The sequence below is a fragment of the Gobio gobio genome (assembly GCF_949357685.1).
Source record: "Gobio gobio genome assembly, chromosome: 1".
NCBI lineage: Eukaryota > Metazoa > Chordata > Actinopteri > Cypriniformes > Gobionidae > Gobio > Gobio gobio.
In genome coordinates, this window is record NC_137097.1 from 4,849,201 (window position 1) to 4,855,653 (window position 6,453).

Below are 6,453 nucleotides of genomic sequence, written 5' to 3' on the forward strand. Positions count from 1 at the left end.
GGTGGATAGTGCCACGGATAACCAACCTAAGTTGACAGTCGTGTACTTTTACGTGAGAGAAGGGGTACGTCGCCACAACAGACATGTGACACCAACGTCGTGGAGAAATACGTTGCCACAACAATAAAGTAATACCTTCAGGAAAGATCTTGATATGTATGTAAACTCGTTAAAAAACTTATACTGTATTGCATGTAAGATTCTTTCATGATGTAAATCCTTTAAGCTAACAAAGTTTGCTTTTGGAGTAGCTATTGTTTGTAACCCTTATTGTCTTTTGTTATTCCTATACTTGTTGTTCTTTTGCATAAAATTTTTTTTTTTTTAAATAAATAAAGTAATACCTTACCCTTGTTTTTTCTAGCTTTTCTCATCCCTCCTTTGCTATTTTATAGTAACTATTTTGATTTTACTTTCCTATGTGTTCTGATGACATTTAATATATTCTTGATACATATTGTGCAGTGTATATAAAATGGTAAATCGTTAATGTCATATATGTACTGTTCACAAGCATAATAAAAGATGTTTATAAAAAAACAAAACACTCACTTTCTCCTGGAGATTAAGGCCTATGTGCAAATTATACACCAGTTTACTTTTTTTTTTATTTTCACAATTATTAACAACAACTTAAGATGAACCCATAAATTCAGTAATTATAATCTATACACATAATATTCATTCTGAGCTTTTACTGGATGGTAAGAATTGTATGTAACACAGTTGACCATACAATGGGTAAATACACTTATTAATATATAACCAAGGCAATAATCTAAAGTGAGCAATCATGTTTTAGTGAACAACACCATTAAAATACATTATGAAAAGTATAGACTATAAACCTATGTAGCCTACATTATCTATAACAAATGGCAGTAGATGGCGCCAGCTGCCTAACAATTGTTTTTACACTTTAGAACAAGAGCAAACGATTGTTTATATTATGTTTAATTGCACTTAATTTGTAATGTTTGACATTATGTGGACATCAGAACATCCACACTCAGAGTGAGGGTTGAACATTTGCATATTTAGAAATATAGCCAATTGATGCAAGTGTTATGGGCATGTTTTTAAATTGTTACCAATCACAATCAGTTCAAAAGCAGTTTCGTCCATTTGGAATAAAAGTATAGGCTACCTAGAATAAAATAATACCGATGACTCAACTCTGTTGAACAGGGCTGCGTTTCCCAAAAGCATCGTAAGCCTAAGTTGATCGTAAAAACGATCGTACGAGTGATCTTAATATTAAGGTCTGTTTCCCAAAAGCATCGTAACTTAAGTAGCACTTGAAAATGATCGTAGATCTACGCATGCTCTGGAGTAATCATAAAGCTCCTAAGTGTATCGTAAGAAGACAGAGTTATGAGGTCACCTACAGGACAACCGGCAGATTACACCTTCAACTTTATTCAACTGCATTGTGATAATATAAGGTTTTGATTGTACTTTATTGTACACTTTTTTATGAGGGCAGGTAACAAACAAAAAAATTATAAATACACATCTGAATTAAATGACAGCAAAAAAAAAGAGAATAAAATAAGTAATGTAGGAAATATACTCCAAAGACTGGGAAAAATAGAGATAAACTAAAAAAAAATCTGTCAATAACTTGTTGACGTGCGCAAAAACCAGCCATGTATTGGACATTTCTTGGTTGGCCAGCATGTGGTCCCATGCCATCTTCGTCCTCCTCCTCCACCACCTCTTCATCTTCCCTGTTAAGTAAGGACACTCTCATCTGCACCGCAATGTTGTACAACGTAGCTGTTACTATTATTACTGCACAGCACTTTTGTGGAGCAAACAGAAGACCACCGCTGGACTGGTGAATAGCCCGAAGGCGCAGCTTCCACCTCCCTATTGTGCGTTCCACAATACTACGTGCAACACGGTGTGCTTCGTTGAAATCTGTGTCCCTGTCATTCATAGGATTAGCCACAGGGGTGAAGAGATATGGCCTCAATGGGTAACCACTGTCCCAAGCAGCCTCCACTGTCCCTGTCAGTTTTGTGCCTCCTGACCCACAGATGAATTGGTGAACATGAAGGAGTCGTATGTGCTTCCGGGCCACCTTGCCACAATGTCTGTGATCAAACCCTTATGGTCACAGATCACCTGGCAGTTGACAGCTGCATAACCTTTGCGGCATATATATACATGGCCATCCACAGATGGTGTAAGGATCGGGATCAAGGTACCATTGATCACTCCGATGACCTGTGGGATGCGATGTGTTACAAAATACTGTTGTATTTCTGTGATGTCCTGTCTTAATGCTGGAAACTTAATGTGTTCCACAGCAAGTGGAAGTAATGCATTGGTGACCGCTTGAACAGCTCTTGACACTGATGCTTTACTTAATCCAAGCCCATCACCAAGTACCTGGAGAAAACTTCCTGTTGCATAAAATCTCAATGCTGCTAAGAGTTGGACTTCAGGGGACAAGGCAAAATTTCTCCTGGTAGCACGCGTCAGCTGAGGTCCAATTTTATTCAGCATTTGGGCTATTTGTCCCCTTGCCAGACGGGATCTCCCAATTATAGCCATGTCATCAAGGATATCCAAGGGGTTTTGATGCTGTCTAATGAAGGTATTTAATGTCACCAATCTACTTCGTGGTCGTCTCTGTCTTTGTCTTTCTCTGACCCTTAACTGAAGAACGCGTTGTAGTGCAGCTATGATTTCCTTTGCAAGTCTACTGAGGTGTAAACTCTACAAATACTAACTAATTTGAAGGAACCATGTGAAGCTTATCAGGCTGTGATAATGTTCACATATCCCACTGCTTGTCACCAATTTCAGTAATTACATTAGGCCCTGCCCTGAAGAAAGTGAAGGTGCGGCATGCTTAGAAATTGTATAGATTATATATTCATTTAATCTATCCTCTGTTTGGAATGACCAGCATTTGTGCTTCTTAATATGTATACATAGAACAGTGCTGGTGAAACATGTCTGCAATAAACTTTTTTTTTTGTCTGTACCTGTAGAAGTGTATTAGCTATAAGAAGTACATATATGTGTGCTACTTTCACCCTTAATATATAGACTTTATATATTAGTAATATTGAAACTTACATGCTTATGAAATAATAATTAACCATTCACTTCATAAACACTTGGAAGAACCCATAAGATTTCCTATGCTATTTCATTAAGCCTTAGGCCTTGTGTGGTTCAACAAACACATGGACATCAAAAACAATGCAATAACATGGTTTATTCATTTGGGTAATTCAGTTCCCCAGGACCTGCAAAAGACATTGTACAGTGAGAGGACATGCATATACAGAAAACATGTCACATTACACAAGAAATTACAGAAACTTAATGAATCCTCATGTAACAATAATCATATTACCTGACTCTTCTGGCAAGATAATTGGCACAGATATGGAGGGCCGTGCAAACCTCATCTCCTCTAGAGCAAGTCTCCTCTCTTCTAATGCCAGCTTGGCCTTCTTGAGCTCAATGAGCTGCTGTTGAAAATTGGTATCCCTTTTGTTGGCTTCTTTAAGGGATTGCCTAATATCTTTCAAGACATCTAGTTTCTCCCTCTCCAGCTGAACTAAGTCCTGACTACAATTACACAAATTATCAAACTGCTGAGGTGTTGTGGCTGCAGTCTGGACCACTGAAGATGGAGGCTGAGGCCTGGGAGGATTGTTTGGAGAAGTAGGAGATGGTAGGTGCTGGGAAATGGCAGGTGAAAATAGTTCCTCTGAACATGAAGGACTTGGCTTAGGCTCAGGCTGAGTTAACCCTACTGCTCCATGGATGTCAATACCTCCACTAATGCCATCTGAAGCACTTGTACCAAGTATTGACAAGGCCTTCTCTTCCTCTGCTGTGAGAAGGGGGGACTCATTGGTCCCACCACCTGTTTTTTTAATTGCAGTCTTCTGCGGTGCCCTCTTCCTTTTTGCCAGGCTTGCAAAATCCTGCCATTTCTTGCGGACCTCTTTACCCGATCTTTTAACCCCCCTGGTTGCTGTTAATTTGGTAGCAATGTCCTCCCAGATGTTTTGTTTCTCTTTGTATATATATATATTGAAAATAATATCTTTTTTCCGCTCCACCTCCTCTAGAAGGATATTTATTTCGTCTTTTTGAAAGGTATCTTTTCTTGTTTTTTTTTGTTCGGCCATTTTGTCAGTGCCTCAGCCTGTAGGTAGTTGCTTTATATAGACGTGTTTTGATTGCTAATCCACATCAGATGACAATTATTAGGTGAAACGTTCAGAGGAAACGATTCCATATAAGGTTATATTTCAGCACTTCGCAAATGGACAGCGACTCTTAAGTAGCACTTAGAGCGCGTTCTCGCGCGTTCATGTTAAGTACATTTTTGGGAAACGCACGTGGAATTGCTGCGAGTGATCGTAACTTCGCTCGTAGAACGCGCTCTTTAGAGCTAAGATACATCGCTATTGGGAAACCCGGCCCAGAACAGTATAGGGTTAAAGGATTGGGATCTTTATGTTGCCTAAAACATTTCTTTTTTTTTCTTTGGAGCATAACAATTACATGGAGACTTGTTGAAGACTTTTCCATGTCCCTCAAAAATATGATAAACACAATTGCTCATTTCAGATAAATTGTGAAAACTCTTGATTAACCACTAATCGCTGTTTGATTTCCATTGTTTTTTATTGTTTGCTCAGCATTTTGCTGGTTTTAATTATCATTATTTGAAGCCTTCTTTCACTGCTTGTTCCCTTTTAGGAAAACAGTGAATGGTAATGATAGATTGACATTGTTTAATCGGGTGTTGTGTGAAGTGGTCTATAATCTCCTTAAATGCACCATTATTACTAATTGAATTAGAAAGAACAGTGGCTTCATGAACAATATTAAGAATAAAATGCAGAATAGAATAAAGTTCATATGATGATCCAATGTAGTTCCTGCGTACTCCAACACAATAGTTAAGCTACTGGAGATGTAGGTTCTGGTGTGGAAGAAATAGAAAATTTAGCATGGAGACCAGGGGCATGATTTCTAAAACGTGCTTACGCACAGATTTTTTATCTTACAGTGTGTGTACTATAAAGGGACTATAAAATCTACGACAAAGTTCATATTTATAAAGATGGTCTTTGACGTGCAAAGTGCTTACCGCCACGTCAGGGTCTGAGCAGGCGTACACACTTTACCTTGTGGCAGAGTCGGAGAAGCCTACTGCAGGTGTGGAAATTGATAATCAGTAGTAATAATAATTAGTTATATTAATAATAATAATTATTATTATCCCGATAATAGTTATTGTCCCTGATAAGTTATTTATCCCCGCAGATTAATCTACTTTTTTCATTTCTGTAACCCATTATTATTTTTACATGTGAAAATATCAGCATGGTATTTAATAATTATAGGACAACAGAAAATTAGGTTTCTTTGATAAATAGAAAGTTCAAAAGAACAGCATTTATCTCAAATGGAAAGCTAAAAATAAGTTTTTTGGGGGAGCATAGAACTTTACAAAAGAAATAGGATGCATTAAATTGTTCAAGTGACAGTATAAACATTTATAATGTTTCAAAAGCTTTATATTTCAGATAAATGCTGTTCATTCGAACGTCCTATTTAATTAAATAATCCTGAAAAAATGTAGGCTAACTGTTTTCAACAATGATAATAATCATAAATGTTTCTTGAGCAGCAAATCAGCATTAGAATGATTTGTGAAGGACCATATGACACTGAAGACTGGAGTAATGATGATAAATTCAGCTTTGATCACAGGAATACATCACACTTATAAATATCTATAGTCAAATAGAAAAAAAGTTATTTTAAATTGTAAAAATATTTCACAATAATACTAGCTATTTTTGCTGTATTTTGGATCAAATAAATGCAGGCTTGATGAGCAGAAGAGACTTCTTTAAAAACATAAAAACATCTCACCGTTCTCACGATATGATCGGTAGTGTGTAGGCTATAGTATACTATAATAATAATAATTATTATTATAAGGAATACATTGATACTTAATAAATTGGCTTACACAAAATGTTTAACTTAAATAATTAACACATTAACAAAACAAAAAACAGTGTAGGCAACACTGACTGATGCGCTCCACAAATTAAAGGAAATGTTTTACAAATTAAAGGACTATTTTGTTTTTATTATGAGTGTACGCAATTAAAAGTAAACCAGCAGTTTCGGGGTTTTGACTGATATTTAATGTACCTTATCCATGCAGCAAACGTTTTAAAATTAGCCTGAAAAATAGATGCAACATTTAAAAAATGAAGCCCCTGATCTTAAAATACAAAATGCTAGCACTTTACTACAAGACAAACAACAAAACAAAGCAGTTATTTAGGTGAAGGAAAATCTTGCAAATGACAAGTCTTCTTTAGTAATAATTAGAAAAAATAGTTTTGAAATAAGTCAGTGTAGTGAATCAACTTGAGTTTAACCATTATA